This window comes from Pezoporus flaviventris, unplaced genomic scaffold (assembly GCF_033815535.1).
Source record: "Pezoporus flaviventris isolate CSIRO_AGI_PZ_B2104156 unplaced genomic scaffold, CSIRO_AGI_Pfla_v1 ptg000019l, whole genome shotgun sequence".
NCBI lineage: Eukaryota > Metazoa > Chordata > Aves > Psittaciformes > Psittacidae > Pezoporus > Pezoporus flaviventris.
In genome coordinates, this window is record NW_026892567.1 from 76,100 (window position 1) to 93,679 (window position 17,580).

The 17,580-nt window shown below is 43.4% G+C and overlaps 1 long non-coding RNA gene across 1 annotated transcript in view; it reads left to right on the forward strand.

Moving 5' to 3' along the window:
- Positions 1 to 11,305: 11,305 nt before the first annotated feature.
- LOC133270201 (uncharacterized) overlaps positions 11,306 to 17,580 on the forward strand; it is a 378,511-nt gene continuing 372,236 nt past the window's right edge. Inside the window, exon 1 of the long non-coding RNA XR_009743689.1 lies at positions 11,306 to 11,525. This is a non-coding gene — a long non-coding RNA (uncharacterized LOC133270201). The remainder of the gene's footprint in view (positions 11,526 to 17,580) is intronic.

Genomic DNA, 17,580 nt, shown 5'->3' on the forward strand with positions numbered 1-17,580 from the left:
TTTCAGTGATTACTGTTTCCTTAAAGAGTATCTGCAGCTACCCATGTGGTTGCGGTACTGTGAGAAGTATCCTTTAGTACTTAAGTACCCCGCAGGAGTCGAGCAGAGTGTCTCAAAGCAGTTCTTAAGGCTCCTGTTGTGTAGAGCTCCTCAGTAATTTAGCTAGGCAAAGAAGTCTGTCTTTCGTGGAACTGATTTTGGACTCAAATGTACTGTGTGATTTCTCCCATCTCTAAACCTAAAGGAAGGTGCAGAACCAGTAGATAAAGGTGACGTACAGCTGTGTAGGAGGACTGACCTACTCTTCCCTTTGGAATGAAACCAAGGATTTGGTGCAGCAAAGAGCAGGGCAACATAAATGAGTATGTGAACGTCTGTCCTTATCTCTCTCTTTTATAAACTCCTCCTCTCTCTGTCTTACCCATAGTTTCTGTCTTTTTTTCCATTGCTTTCCATTCCTGCTTTCTTTTGGTATTTTGAATAGTTCTTAAGAGATGCTTCCTGGACTTCTCCATGAAGAGTGGTGTGCTAGCTGTGGCAAATCAGACTACCTTCAAAGATGGAAGAGGGAAAACAAGAAACGTAACTGACCTCAGGGGAACTACAAAGTAGGTTTTACCTTTCTTAAGTGCTTGTGTGTTGGATTCTGAGACTGTGAAATAATTTAGGAATTGAAAAACAAAGATCAGAATCTGTTGTATCAAATGGCTGAGGGTACCCAGACGAGACTTCCTGGTAGATGGTTTCTGTGCCTGAGCACTTGCAAAGTTCCAGTAGGGAAACCCAGCACTGTGGTATGCAGAAATGAGCAAGGAGCCAAAAGCTTTAGTGTTCCTCAGAATGACTGTCAGTTTTGAAAACATTCCACTTGGTTTTCCTAGCCAAAATTAATAGCAAGGAAAGTTAAAGGAGGTTCAAATTGAAGTCTTCATGCAGCAGGACTCGGGCCAGCCAGTGATGGCCTCAGCTCTTCCTTCTTACAGCAGCCTTCCTAGTACTGTGGATTGTCCTAGTACTTTTGCATCTCACCTCATCAGCACGCTCCTGTTTTTAGCACACATCTGAAGGTCAAAAGGCAACGTCCTGGGCTCTGATGCCAGACAGCACCTCCCTTGCAGATGGACAGCAAGCATCTCCAGTGCTGGGTAGCAACCTGCTACTCTCCATCCTCAGGCAGTCTGGAGCACAGGGGTACCTTTTCTTACCTCTGGATCTGAGGCTGCCGCATTCTAGCACCTTCCCAGCAGTGCTAGCACCCGCACCTTAGGAAGTTTCCTTCTTCTGGCATCTACAACTACATTGTTTGTTCTTTGACAAGATGATTCTTCATTTCTTCTTAGGAAACGTTAATATGGGCAAGCACTTTGCAGGATAGGAAAACAACTCCAAGAAGTCCTCCTTTTGCTTCACTGAGCAGTTTTCTGCTTCTCTGCTATTAGCAGTCTTGTCTTTTCTCAGCAGCATCAGTAATATCCTGGATGCAAGATCAATTAGAGTAAAAAGTTTTGAAGACTATGCTATTTCTTGGTACTGGATTTTAATGTAAGATTCTAATGGATAATTTTATGTTTTTTCCAAACTCACTATGGAATGTGTAGGGAATTGAAGAATTGCCCACGTACGTGTTTGTTACCAAACCTACTTTTAAGCTTTGCCGTAAAGTTGTTATGGTTCTGTATGTGAGGTAAGGATAGCCCAGCATACATGCATACAGTATGGTCTGGAGTAGGTTTTTAATATCTTACCAGGCAGAAAGCCAAGAGGTGCTACTGTCTTCTGCTGCAGGACCCATCTGCCTGGTAATTCCAAACCTAAAAATTCTTGATTAAGAGACTTTCAAACCAATTGCAGTTGCTAAATGTCATGAATATCTATATAAAACACATCCCAATTTCCAAATTGAAACTAGCAATATGTAGTTAAATTTATTGTAATAAACAAATCCAGTGCAGCAGGCAAAGCAACTTAAAGAACAAAAACTACTGAACAGAGTTAGCTTTATCTTGCAATTATTACTCAATAACGAGCAATTAGTAAAAATGCAGCACCAAAACAAAAGAAGTAGCTATTTTGCTGCAGCAGATCTGTGAGTATATATGCCTAAATGTCAATTCTCTCTCGATCTGTTACTGAAATCAGACTTACAGTGAAGATTCTCTCAAAGGAGATGCTGCTCGACAGATGGGCTGGAGAGAGACTTGACCATTTTCTGAACAGACTTTCTCCATACTGAAGCCAGTTTCCCCATTTCAAATAGGATGCTTTTATAAGGGATTGTTGTTACTTTTAAAGTATTTGGGTAGAATTTTCCTCACACTTTTCACCAAATGACAGCATGCATCCAGTGATTTCTGGGCAAACATATGAAAGTGCCAGAGTTTGGGTGATGAGAGTGAAGGCCTGATGGTGAAAGGAGGTGGGATTAAAAATCTAATATGGAATTGCTCTGTTCTTTTTATCCTACTCCCAAAGAACTGCTGCTTTCAAGGCTCAGTTTAAGGGAAGCACTCTATTAATGACAGTTGTTACCATGTATTCATTCAGTTTTGGTGTTACTAGAGCAAATCTGAAGCTCACCGTAGATAAAGGTATCTTACTGCCTTGAAGAAGAGAGTCAGGAACTCCAAAATGACAGTGCTTTTTTGAGGAATACATTCTGAATTTCAAACAAGCCATTCAGAAGGGGAACACGCATCATGCTGGGAAGCCTCTAAGGGGCTAGGACTTAAGACCAGTTTACAAAGGTTTAACTAAATAAACTGATGTTCTTTTTCTTGTCCCTCTGCCTGTCTGGCTTAGTTTGCCCGAAACATCCGGTTTTGATTGTTTGTGGTCAGGCTGACCCGTTTGTTATCTTTAGTCACTGGCTAAATAAATTGGGAACGTTCAGAAGAGAAGTTCCTGACCACAGGGAAGAAAAGGGTTTCATTTCTTTTGAGTCTGTTCTAACACAAAATTCTGATGTAACACCTCAAAGTTCTAGAGAAATGAAATGTTCTGTGAAGCGTCTAAGCTGGATCTTTGTTGGATGGAACCATTGTTCACACTGCTTTATTTGCATTGCTTTAGAAGAAACCCACTGAGTAAAGGCCTTTTGCAGTCATTCTTTCCTTTCTGACTTGCTTTCTGGGAGTGAAATGAAAGCAAATGTTTCCTTAGCACAGACTTGATAAAGACACTGGAGATGTCCATCCTAGGGGTCCCACTGATGGCTCTGAACAGGTTCTTTTTATACATCACTATGCCCTGATCATTTTCTTCTCCGATGGGTAGAAAGGATCACTGGTTTTCCTCCTAAAATGAATTCTTTTTTTTTCTAGGAAAGCTCCTCAAATGTTACTTTCCTAATATTGTTTCTGTGCAAGCAGGGATTTTAAATGGAGGACATAAACCAGTAACCTCCCCACACCCAGGTATTTCTCCCATTTAAGTTTGTGTGCTGTAGACTAGGCCATGGCCTGGAAAAGGCAGTGAGTTGGTCAGCCAGTGTAAATGACCAAACCAGACGTATGCTGGTCCCATTCAGGCACCCTGAGAACTCGGTGTACGCAGACAATTCTGGCTGTGTCCAGATCTTCATATATAATCTGTCTGTTTCTAACAGCAGAGAGCCATGAGGAAATATTTCATAAGGAAGATTTTGAAATACATTTTTGCAAACCGTTCTCCTACACGAGACGAAGGGACCCTCATTTGGAGTAAGAGGCGTGCAAGAAAGATGCTCACACTTGTTCTCCCTGGGTTTCTGTTTCTTGTCTTTCTAGTGGGCTGTTCGTTGCAATGATTGTGAGCCTGCTCTTCCTTGTGTCATTGAGGTTCACAGCTGGGATTCTCTTCTGGATTTTCATCTTTGGCGTGACTGGAATTACAGGTTATGGTAGGTGTAATCCTCCAGCCTCTGAGGCTGTTTTTCCTTATTGCATGATTTTGGGCAAGGAAAGCAATTGATTACATCAGTTAAATGCTGTAGTTGGGAGAACTAGTGCCTAGGTTTAGACTCAATTAAATGAGAAGGGCCTAAATGGCAGCAAAATTTAGTAAGAATCCAGCTGTGCTGATACTTAGCCCCAGATGTAGTAACCCGAACTATTTACCCCCAGTGTACTTAGTCCACTTTGACTTGTACTGATCTTTCTTATCTGTAGATGTGATGTTATAGCTGGCTAGTCTCGCAGTAACGCGTGTTTAATTTTGCTTCCCTGACATGCTGAGGACAAAACGCTTCACTTGTCAAAGATTTCAATAACCCCAGCCTTGTCTTTGCACTCTTCAAAAACCCTCATTTGATATTGATTGATTTTTAACAGGCATCTGGCATTGTCGCTGGGAGTACGACCATCTTAAAGGAGTACCTGGATCTGAGCTCACTGTTTCTGGTGCTGGATTCCAGCCAGACTTGAGAGTGCACCTGCAGCTGAGGCAAACATGGTTAGCATTTAGTAAGTGCCCTTTAAACTTGGTATCCGTTAAGGGATGTTCAGAAGATTCAGTCGCTGTCTTGCTACAGTTTCTGCCTTGTTAAATCTCCTCCTCTGCATATGTTGCTCATAGAAGTAATCAGAATTCACTTTCTTTGTACAGTACAAAAATCTACCTTTTCTGCAAAGCGACTAGCGTATGTGTAAGGGGCCAGAATGCAGTCGCACTAGTGATGAGAGTGAAAAAGGCTTGTGTTCCTAGCATTCTACTTCCCGTGTGTTCAGTCTTCACAATGGGGAAGCAGAAGGCAAGAACTAAGTCCCGATGAAGATAAGGAGGGGCATTTTTGTCTCTCAGTCTGTTTATGCCCCCTCCTGGAGGGCCCCAGAAATGAGACGAATAACTCTGTGCATCTTTTGTAGACCTGTTTACATTCAGGTCACTGCATTTTCTTGGAGGTTGTCCTGAGGCTGTGTAATGAACCATCACAAATGTCATCACTTCTGGTTTTCAGAAGTGCTTCACTGCTTTCTCTTACAAGGGCAGTGTATTTAAAACAATCCTACTGGAACAAAAGACAAGGAGGGGCACAAGAGAGAACAAATATCTGTCAAATACTATTTGTGCTGCTGTTACTACTCTATTGGCAGGCCTGCAGGCACTAACTGATGATGAATGGCACATAGCCTAAAGCACTGCTTCTCCCTATTGGTAGCTAAATGAATGGAGCAGTAGTTTACTCCTTTAGTCTGCTTTCTCTGCTTTGTGTCTTCAAGTAACTGTGTTGGATCATTGAGCTCAGGAGCATCTTTGCATATTGTTGAGGCAGAGCTTTTTAGCATGCTGGCCCTAGAGAATATTAGGATTTTATTCCATCTTTCCGTGTAACTCCCCTGCCTGATTCTTAGCAGCCAATGTACAGTTTATCCAGAGGTCAGTGTCACTTTCAGATGAGTGAATTGAGGTACTACTAATGGGGACAAGCTACGTTAACTTAAGAGATCTGAACTGGCCTGAGACCAACTGCAAAGCAGCCTGCCTATGTATTCCTTCATGGAGAACCATATCAAAAATAGGTGCTGAAATGTGTGTAACAAAACCTTTGTCCTGAAGAAAGTCTGTGGCTCTGAGCACCCCAGGGGTCACTTGCCACGTGCAGTTCTGATGGCTAGGGGTACTGCTATTAGTACTGGGGATCGCAACTGAACATCATCTCTGACTATCTGGGTCTGGATTCTGAGGCTGTGTCAAAGCTGTGGGACCTGAAGCCAATTCCCCTGTCCCTGTGCAAACCTCCAGACTCCACGGCTGAGGGATACCTTCCCTTTGTCCTCCTCTCCCTCCACAGAACTCTTGGTTTCAGCTGGAGGAGACAGGGCCTGCTGTGTGTAACCATCCACCACTGCTGGGCTGGTTTAATTGTTGTCTAACCCTCTGAGGCACCCAGAATTAAGGGATGTGTCTCAGGGTGAGAGGAGGTGTGCTTCAGGCATTTAAGACTCTGCCTTCTCGAGGTGGAGTCCAGAGAATTCTTTTGCTTCCTATTGCAGCAGTAGGATTTGAAGTGACACAAATAGAAATCAGAGAGAAGCCAACTCTTTAAACAAGATCTGGGTTATGAATCAAACACTGCTCACAACTAAGAGAGGAAATGTTTCGGGACATGGTGCTCTCAGCTCTCTAACCTTAGAGCAAGTTTGTGTGATTCCAGCATCACAGCTGGAAGGTGAAAATCATTTGACCAAAACTGGACAAAAAAAAAACCAAAGCCCCTTTGTTTTCAGAAGTGCTTCACAAAGCCTCTTTGGTTTTTTTGACAGGAATGAGGGGAAAGGAGCTCACGCCAAGCTAACGCTCAGACGAGCCTGTTGATTTAAGTACACGTAAATGTTAAAGGAGTATGTATCAGAAAACTGCACTCTTCAGGCAAAGTTGACTCTTCATCTCCTTTTTATTTGTTGTATCTAAATACTACAGATGAGCAGCATTAGAGTATAAATGTGCAAAATGCTTGTTATGAAAAGCAGAATTTGTTAGGGGTGAACTGGCAGGGTCGTGCCCATTCTGACAAACTCTGGGCATGTAGAATTCCCCCCCCCAAAGCTATGAAATGGGGTTGATGATTGGCAGCTGCAGTGAGAGAAGGAAAGAGCTGCTCCAGCAGGGAATTCTATGGAGTTCATGAACAATAGTGCAAAACACAAGGGGTGGGGAGAGGGGGGAATTACAGAGGCAGCCTGTTGGTTCGGTTCTTCATAAACCTAACTTTTGTGTGTTTCCAGTGGTAATACTTTGTGGTGCTGAGGTCATAATCATACTGATGCTGATCTTCCTAAGGAATGGGATCCTGATCGCCATTGCATTGTGCTTATAAGAGCTTTCTCATTTGCAGTAAGACATTTCTTATCTCCCAGCTCCCTGCCTTAAGAGTACAGACGCTGTTAGCGGCCCCATGTATCCTGGGTGCAAGGAGGTGTGTGCCCAGTGTGGGGCACTGTTAATAGGAGCCTAAGAGCTACAGCTGCCAGCTTTGCTCTGTCATTGAATTGTCTCCAGAGAGACATATACTAGTGGTAGAGGAGTGGTGTTGTTTTGGCTGGGGCTTTTAATTTAGGAAAGACCTTTTTTTCTGGAAATGCATAAGTCACATAAGATGTGGGAGGCCTCTTCATTTTGTGTTTTCTGAAATCTGGATAGGCTTTATTCACAGTGGTTCCTGGTTTATCCAGTGCCAACTCTTAGTTGTGGTTTGAGTTTGGTTTGGGTTTGTTTTAATGGGAATATAAGAAAGGAGAAATGGACTTAACACGCCCTTGGATTTAATTGCAAATAAGCTAAGGCCTTGAGGGCCTCGGAAGTAAGGCTCTTTTAGAGCACATGGAGTTAGCTCTGAGTTTATCTGTGTGCACTTGCTTGTAGTTTTCTGCCCTCTCTGTTGATGTTATGGTTCTCAGGAGTCAGGGTTTAGGATTTTTGTAATGGGATTGGGAAATGCTGAGGTTCTGCCTTCAGCCAGGTACCTGTTTCCTGTCTTACGCTACTGTGCAGTCAAAGCATTGCAATTAATTTTGGCAGGACTGAATTATCCTCTTCAGTTCCTGTTCATGACAATACAGGAACACTGTTAACGCTCTGCAGCACTTTTGTTCACAACCTTGACAGGTAGAAGGATTTCAGGAAGTTCATAAACTTCCTGCTGGGAAGTGCTAACATTCTGTAGTTTTTCAGCAGCAGGGAAAGGTCACTTGAGGGTGATGGTTTTACTCTCCTGCGTAATGCATGAGGTGAAGCTCTGTGTGCAATTCCTGGAAACCTAACAGCCCATGCCCTGTGTTCGGGAAGGTGCAAACCAAGCTGCTAATGACTGGAAATCAAATTGCATTTTTCAATGCCTTTTAACTCCTCTTTCAAAACTACTGCAATTGTCTTGAAATCCATAGGGGCAAACAGTTAACAGTCGTTACTCCATCCATGGTGTCTGTGGAAACCAAGGGGCCTATCGTGACCTGCTGCACGCTGCTAGTACGTAGTGACTGTTTCTGCTGTGTACCCCTACTGGACTTCTGCATTTCCAGACTCAGACAGAAATGGATGTGTTGCTCTTCAGCTCCTGATTGCACATGAGGGTTTGCACATGGCAAATTGATAATGTTGATTGTAGTGCTGCTGATAAAAGCGGAGTGGTAGAAATGGCAAAGTGAAGATGTAAAGACATCTGAAGAAAGAGCCTGCAGTATTCTGAGATCCCAGCTCTAGATTATGCTGCCACTATCAATGAGTAGCTCAGAGTCAAAAGGATGATGCTAGAAGAGGACTGAAAAAAAAAGCTTCTTTCTTAAATTGCTGCAGCTTACTGACATGTTTTGTTTCTTTCACAGGACTGCTGGCTATATAATGTCTGTGTTGTTCTAGCCAATCGTCACCTTCATACTCATTGCAGTTTGTATTTCCTATGAGGCTGTGACAGCTGTGTATCCTTCTATCTGTGTACCTCTCTGGAGGAACAGTCTTCTGGTCTACAAGACCGGTTAAGTCTCTGCTTTCACCTTAGCCAAACCAGTGTTAAAAGGGCTATTTGGTCACTTGGCACTTGCTGCACAGGTGCACTCCTCCTCAGTGGCCATTTGCGTGTGATGTACTAACTGGATAGTGAATTCAATGTCATTAGAAAGAACTGGACTAAAACCCATGCCAAGGTAGAGGATCATACAAGGTCTTTTATACTACATAAGGTTGGCTTCAAGGGGTGAAAAAGGAACCTGAGCAAAGAGTGACTATGCCCTTCCTTGGCTGTATGCTCTGTGAACCTGATGTTAATGGTCGCTTAGTTAGCTTGGGTGGGCTCCACGTGTGTTTTGTACAGAATAATGTAGGGAAGGAGTGAGAGAACACAGAGCGCCCGGAGTCCTCTGAATTGCCTGACAGCAGCCATTGTCTGTCCCTGGAAAGGCAAGGCTTTGGTAAAGTGTCAGAAAGGGGACAGTCAGGTTTTGCAAACAAATTGTTCTTTGTCATGCAAAGAGGGCCATGGCATACAGCTCTGGGATGAAGTCTGCTGAGTTCTGTAAGTAATGAAAGTATTCAGTCTTGTCTGTGGCCCTTCATACCCATACTCTGCATAGCAAGAGCGTTTTTCTGTGAGCGGCACAAGTGTTTTAGAGCTTGTGGTTACCCCCTGCAGACTCCTGAGTTGCTCAAAGCCCTCAGCTCTGGGATTCCTCCTTCAAAAACCTCATTCAGTTTTCTGGCTACATCAGGAGAACCTGTGTATAAAGTAATGGCTAATCCAACACCATGCAAGTATGCAAAGCTGACTTGTGACCCAGAGGGAGGTGTTACAAATACTTCCCTGCTGTGAGAGCTATCCTAATTGTATTTCTTAATCGCTGTTAAATGCAATGTGAGAAAATGTGCGTACCTTAAGTAATGATTCCTCATGTTAAATCTGAAAATAGTGCTTGGTCTTTTGACTTGAGTGTGGGGTTGAATTGAAGTGTTTCTTGAAAACTAGAATTATTTATCAAATGTTATAGCAAGGTTATTTTCAGGTGTTTAAATGTCAATGCACTGCTGTGGTTAGGTACATCCCAGACAATTCCCCAACATCCTGATACCCGAACACTAAAAAAAAGGGATTAGGAACTGACTGGTTTTATTTAACGCCCAAACTGAGCAAACGCATGAATTGAACAACAGAAGTAAGGAAGAGTAATTTCATGTAAAGACTGCTCCTGTTTTAATACCGTGAGATGGGTAAGGGAAGCTGTGGCAGCTTGTACAGAATGGCTCAGCTCAGTTGATTTCAGCTCGGTTGTGCTGATTTGCACAGGCCTCTGGTTTTCAATTGTTCTTATTTCCTCATTGTTGCTTTTTATGTGAGCAGCTTTTCTTTAATGAAACGGAAGCGTTTGTGTATCTTAAAAGTATATTTCTGACATTCAGATTCCATATCTCTAGGTTTCAGTCGTGTGGTAAGCAGCCCTGTTTGCCAGCCGTATAGTTTAAAGTTAAATACCTGCATAGGACATGAGTCCTTATATATGCAAACAGGTTACATAGTACTGGAGTGCAGTGTTGAATGATCTAATGAGACATCAAGCAGAATGATGTGATTTGTATGAAGCTGCTAAATTTCAGAGCCTGTGAACACAGGATTCAGTGCTTATCATTGTGGTGTTGATTTCTCTTCCCGGACAGGCTTTTAGCACAACCAAGGTGACTGAACTGTGTGCAGGTGCTCAGCGTACTTTTGCTTTTTACGGAGGAGAAAGCCCGTACCTGAGTACCTCTTCATCTTCCAGGTAGCAGATGCCTTTGTCTTTCTCTGGCTGGTGAACTTTGCAGTTGCACTGGGTCCGTGGACCCTTGCTGGTGCCTTTGCCTCTTGTTCCTGGGCCTCTGGAAAACCAGCTGATGTTCCACTATGGCCACTCTTCATTGGAACAAGCAATGCGGTGAGACTGTGGGGCTGGACGTGAGCCCTGTCACATATCCAGCAAGTGCAGGTTTTACATGTAGGGAAGCCATTCTGCAGATGCTGCAGCCCCCCCGACCCGACTGCCGCCCCCGCAGCACGGGCACACACACGTGTGCACCTATGGTCTGAGGTGTCATGAGCCCAGAGGGCTGAAAAGCATTTCTCTTAGACTGTATGATTTATAATGGTAAGAGAGATATATAAGCATTTCTATTATTATTATGGATAATTTTAATTAGGTATATTTTTATATAATTATATATATTCTATAATTATAAAACCTTACTTATGTGTTCATGTGAAACTTTGAGCCTTGAGACTTTTGTTTGCATTTCATGATTTTTATGAGGGCACATTTCATTAAGGAGCCAACCCAAACCAGCCTGGGATTCTGAGATTCTGTGATTTTGTTCCATACCTTTAGCACAGGATGTAATTCTTAAATAATGGGCAAAATGAACCACAGATTCCTTCCAGTGCCAGTTATGTTAGTAGGGGTAAGACTGGGAAAGTAAATTGTGTTTTCTTCACCAGTGTCAGGAAACATGACCAAATTCAGGTTCCTCTTCATGCTGCATCAACAACCACCGCATCTTCAGGACCTGTGCATGCATCTTGTTCCAGTGCTAACTAGTGCAGTTAGTTAGTAACTACTGCTTGTGTCATAGCTACAGAAGATCCATCATGCCTCAAACCTTAAATGGTGCCAGGTGTGGCATATATGTAAGAGCACCAAGTTTTTACAGTGATGCCTCTATCTTCTCTCTGGCTTTTTAATTTTACTGAGAACTAACTTAGTACCTTTCTGACCTAGTTTTAGTTGTCAGTAAAGTCACTCTTTCCAGTTGTCTTCCTATTTTCTCAGTAGCCTTTGATCTGTAAGGATCCGTCCCAGCAGCTGTGGCTGTCAGCTTCAGTGTTTCTAGTGACTTTGCTGCTGCAGACTCTAACCAGGAAAATACTGAAAACCTCTTGATAGCCTTCATGACATGATGTGATGTGGCTTGTTCTTCAGGTGGCACCATGTCTTGAATGCAGACATCTGCTGCCAGTGACTACACCCACTTGCATTGGATGGGAGTCACCAATAGCTCCACAGGTGCAGCCCCAAACCAACATCTGCATAAAGGTAATGGAGAATAAATCTAACAAAAGAGCAATTTACCTCCTGGCATGCCTGTTTCTAACAGGTGACTTCTGTAAAAATAGTTTGATCCAGCTTGGGTTTCTCTGATTGCATTGTGAGAGCTTTAAGGGTTAATAGGATTCAAACCACCTTGAATAGAAATAAGCATTAAAGGTAAACCACATAAGCTGAGGAAGGCATCTTGAAGAGCACAGGAGGCAGTTGTGTGAAAGACAGGACACGTGCACTTGTGTTCAGTAGGGAGGTATTCTGTGATTCTGTCATTTATGGCCTTAGTAGTACTGAGCATTTCATTAAATGCGTCCTCATTACTCTGCTTCCCTCAGTTGATTGTAAGTGCTTGGCACAGATGGGCTGGCAGGACTGGGGCAGTGGGGAGATGCCCAAAAGGCTCAAGCGCCGCAGTAGTCAGTGATCCAAAAGTGCTGGTGGGCTTAACTAGACAAAATCTACCCTCCAGAATGCTCCTTACCCAAGGAGCAGACTCATGATTCTCAGCTCTGGTGGAATCTGGCTTGTGAGATACAGTGACTGTGCTCGGGCACCCTCATGGGGATATGAATCATTTTCCTTGCAGACAGTGGACTTGCTGCTTTGTGTGAGTGCAGTGGCTAAGCAAACTGGCACTAGTCTATACAAACATCTGGAGGTATTGATGCTGCATCTGCTGAGGGAACTGTACCATAGCTTAAAATGAACTGTCACAAAGATCCAGGCCTAACTAAAACCTGAAGCCCACAGCACAGACTGGAAAGATCTCTTCTATCTGCAGGGCTGAATAAGCACAGCACTTTGTAAGATCAAGTCCTCTTCTTATTAGTGCTGTTCATAGTTTGCAGATACCATGTGAAACGCATTCTTTCTCTACTTAAGAGGCCAAAGTAATATGTCAGGCATGTGGCACGTGAAATCTTGACCATAAACACTGTGTGACTTGTGCAAGCAAGCTGCCTGAAACACAGACACTGAGGCTTCTTGCATCAATCACAGCTGGGTTAATCAAATCAAAGCACAACATTCTTTTTCTCTGGAAAACTGAAGTCATAGCCCTGTGTCCCTGTTATAAAAGCAGAGATGGCCTCCCTCATGGGGAATTCAGGGCCCATACTCCCACAGATCATCCATCACAAATGTCCAGCTCAACAGAAGCGTACCTTTGAGTTCCTCCTGTGGAAGTCAGGACTGTGTGTGCCACTGTGAAAGCTGAGAAGGCTCTTAGAAAATGGGTAGTCTTGGCTCCAAGAGAGTTTTGTTTTGTTCAGATTGTTTTCAATTGCAGTAGAAAACTTGAGTGTCTGTATCAGGAAGACAAGTTTGGTTGTTTTCCATTATTTTGTGAAAAGAAAATATTCTTTTACGTTATTTTTCTTATCTCCATTTTCGTCTCCATCTCTATGTGCATACCGCTCCTGCGCTTGGATTTGGCTGTGACTGTAACGGATGGGAACCTCGCTGAGAGTTGATTCCCTCTCCTGACTGAGAGACAACCCAGTGTGGGTTTTTCACAGTGTATTTGGCAGAGTCCATGTGTGTATGTTCATGGTGAGTGTTTGTCGGAAAGAGGCAGGAAACCATGAGGGTGCAGCTGTTCCGTGAGCTTCCTGCTTGGGCACGCTGGGCCACCTGGCCAATGCTGTCAGTGTGACCAACACTGAGATGATGAGGAACTGCACGGGCCCACGAGTAAAGAGTGGCAGAGCTGGCATAAAGCCCCTTGTGTTTCTAAGGGTACAAAAGCAGGAGCCTCTTGTAGCTGACTCCGAGGCCTCACCTACGTGTGGATGGACCTCGTAGGAACTTTCCTGATTACCTGAGTCTCCCGGCAATGGCTGCAATGGGGCTTCCCAGCTGAAGTGTGGGCCTGGAGGATGGTTTGATGATGGCTGGTGATGTCTTTCTTCTAAGTCTCTGGCCTCTCTATGCAGTATTGATTCGATGCACTGCTAATTGTCATCTGTACTTTACTTATATACATGTACACAATTTGTTTTACTGTACTTACTTACTGTATAGAAATATCTACCCAGTTCGCTTTACTGTGCTTGTTTGCTTTAGTGTGCTGGTTTAATCCACTGTGCATGTTGTACAGCGAGTGTGTGATCACTTTGTTGAGTACCCTTCCTGTCAGCAGAACACTTGTGTACCCAGCAACCTCCCTGCCTCTCTTACAGACACCAGGTCCTGCTGCTTTCCCCAAGGTGGAACTGGACGTCTATGGAAAAGGACCTACCATGTACAGGATGGAACCAAAAGCAGCCTTGGAGGAGACAAAACAGCGAAGGGAGGGCCAGCAGACTGCCGCCCAGGCAAGGTAAGGCAGCCTGCCCACCTCTCCTCCTCTGCTTCGCAACTACCAGCCTTTGAGCATCCCCACCTTCTGTTGGGGCTTCTGAGAACACACGACCACCTTAGTGGAGTGACCAGCGACAGGACAGCAGGCCTGCTCCCCTGCCTTGGCCCAAAGCTGAGCAGAGGGAGGCCAAGCAACATATCTTTGCCTCTCCACTAGCTCAGCTGTTAATTAGTCTCAGCTATAAACATCATGCAGGCATGGGCTTAACTTTATTGAAGTTTGCACATAGACCTGCAACAAAATAAAGTGATTGAAATTGAGTGAAGTTTCCATCGAGTGACAACAAAACATAAAATGAAGCAGTGTGAGGAGGGGCATCTGTAGCAAAGATGGATTTTATTGTTTAAGTGAAAATTGGATGTTCTGGGCCAGTGGTGCCCTGTGGCAGCTTCTCACAGCTGCAGCTACATGACAGCTGACACAAAGGGCTGTGAGCAGCTGTAGCCTGTTAGGAGCAAGTGGAAGTGAAGCCAGAGTTAGTGTATGTAAGGAATGGAAGGAGAGCAGAGACAACTCCTAATTCAAGGGTATTGCCAAAGGTTAATGTTGCTAATTCAGGCTGTGGCTGATGACAAAGGCCGTGGAAGCAGTCCTGGCTCAGCTGGAGGAGTTCACCCTCTGGTTGCTCAAATGCATGGTGTATTTGGGTCACTGGTAATGCCGTCTTTTGTAAAGCCAGCTTGTTTCAGATGTCAAAGGGAGAAATAGAAATGTATGAGGACTTGAAAGGTGAACAGTGGCAGGGAACTCAAATTATCTACCTGTGAAAAAGATGAAAAGGTAAATATTAAGGTAACAAAAGATCCAAGAGATCTGAGGCTTTTTCTTTCTCCACCTGTGTTTCTCTGGGCAAATCATGTACTCCCCAGTCTAGAGGTGTCATTGCACCAGTGAAAAATCCTAAGCTTGAGAACGTCAATGGTTAGTTGAGAAGCTTTCAAAGAAGTGTGTTGGTTAGCCAGTGCTTGGAACCAGCTGTGGAGTGTGGCAGACATGCAGGTATGACTAGCATAAGCAACTGTGGTTGATCAGAGAGTTTACTGTTTCTGCTGAGTCATTCTTCTGGGTACTGTGAACCCAGGTGTAGCAGGGATGCTCTGTTGATATGAATCAACCCTACCAGTAGTTCAGTTTTATTAAAAATGAAGGTCACTGGACATTTGATGGTCAAGGGAATATTAGCTTCAAACTTGTTCAGACCTTGGGAAAACTTAGAATCATAGAATAGTTAGGGTTGGAAAGGACATTAACATCATCAAGTTCCAACCCCCCTACCATGGGCAGGGACACCTCCCACTAAACCATTCCACCCAAGGCTTCGTCCAACCTGGCCTTGAACACTGCCAGGGATGGAGCATTCAGAGCCTCCCTGGGCAACCCATTCCAGTGCCTCACCTGGAATTTCTTCCCTATATCCAGTCTAAACTTCCTCTGTTTAAGTTTGAACCCGTTACCCGTTGTCCTGTCATTACAATTCCTACTGAAGAGTCCCTCCCCAGCATCCCTATAGGCCTCCTTCAGATACTGGAAGGCTGCTATGAGGTCTCCATGCAGCCTTCTCTTCTCCAGGCTGAACAGCCCCAACTTTCTCAGCCAATCTTCATACGGGAGGTGCTCCAGTCCCCTGATCATCCTCATGGCCTCCTCTGGACTTGTTCCAACAGTTCCATGTCCTTTTTATGTTGAGGACACCAGAACTGCACACAATGCTCCAGGTGAGGTCTCACAAGAGCAGAGTAGAGGGGCAGGATCACCTCCTTTGCCCTGCTGGTCACGCTCCTTTTGATGCAGCCCAGGATACGGTTGGCTTTCTGGGCTGGGAGTGCACACTGAAGTCGGCTCATGTTCATTTTCTCATCGACCAGCACCCCCAGGTCCTTCTCCACAGGGCTGCTCTGAATCTCTTCTCTGCCCAACCTGTAGCTGTGCCTTTACTTCCTAAGTAGTGATCAAATTCTTGGCTGGTTCATATTTGCATGAGTGTACTGAACTCCCCAGCTGCAGGTCTATCCATAAATTACCCCTTGAGCTTTCCTTGATAATGAAATCAACACTTTAAATGTGGACTTTTTAACCATACCATATTGATGTTGTCAGATCTAACTGATATTCGTACACAAAGTGGATAGTTAGATAAAAACTGAGAGGACTTATTCTCTATTACTGGCAGTTTTTCCAAAAAAGGTTTGCTGGGTTTCTAGTGTAAGGAAAGCAGTAGAAAACACTGTTGGCATATGTTGCCCCTACTTTGCAGCACGTTGAACCCCGAGGCAACTCTTAAACGTCAATAGCAATAGAAATTACTACTAGAAAAACAGCACTAAGAGCCAAGTAGTGGTGTAGGAAACCCTCTTGATTCCAGAAACTGGTGATGTTTTCTCAAAGTTTTTAAGGTTTTCAGCAAATAATATATCAGATACCACAAATTGAGGAATGATAGTAAGGTAAATGTGGATTACTGGATCAGAGAACCTGCAGTTTCTTGCAGGGCATGGAGAACTTTAATTTTGCATCCAAAAGGGATAGGAAGTTTTATATTTATTTTTCTTGAACTTTGATACAAATTGTTATTGTTCCAGAGCTTTTTTCCGGATCATATGATACCTTTTTCCAAGTGAGCCCCATGCAGCTGTAAGCCACTCTGGGATATTACAGGTGTGTAATCTTTGAATGAAGATGAGCCAGCATAGCTTAGAATTTCCCATTGCCTGTTTTTTTGTGAGCATAATTCTTTGCCACTGTTGGATCTGTTCCTAGGTTATGAATACCTCAAAATATGGTTACTACTTTTTTCCATATGAGGTATGAAGTGGTGTGTCCCTGCCAGACAGTTACTGTATGACCGCACTTGGAAACTTAGGCATTCTTTCGGAGTGTCAAAACAGAAGATGAAGTAAAAATGGTTAATGCCTTTCTTGGGTATTTCAGGTGAAAGACCCTGTTTCCTTAAAAAGGTGGAGTGCTGCAGTACTTGGCACATACTTAACAGCAGGCATTGGTAGGATAATGAGGAAATGGGAATGTGATACAACCCGCTAAAAAAAAAGGCTTAAAAGGTTAAACTTAATGAGTAGAAAATTCAGAGTGACTAGTATGATTTGTTAGCTGGAAGGCTACTGTAGGCTTTGGGGAAAAACAAGGTAGGTCACTCAGTGTTAGTCATCTTTAAGTGGACACAAGATTTTAACTTACAGTGGGAATAGATTCACAGAATGACCATATCAGGGATCATGGTCTTACTTCCCAAAGAGGGGAAAAATGAGTACTAAAGGTGGAAACATACTCATCACTCTTGCTTGCTTGTCACTAGAAAAATTAATTAATAGAAGAACTTTCAGTGGTCTTAAGACAACAAGCCTATGTGTGAGTTTTGGGGATAAAGACTGGTTGGAAAGGCAACATAAGAACACAGGATTTGAAAGGTAAAACTAAAAGAAATATTAAAGCTAGGTTGTTGAGTTTTTTTTTTAATTATATAATAAATTCTACTCTAGCATCCACCAGTAAAGGAAAAACATTAAATAAATAATTCTCAAAACATTCTTCTGTATTAAAAAGTTATATCCTTATAAAAATGGATGTTTAGTCAGGAGGTTAAGCTAACCCCCAATGGATTAAAAATGTTTCAAATTAAATATAATTGACACATACAGAAGTAGATTCTGTAAATAATTTTTACAAACC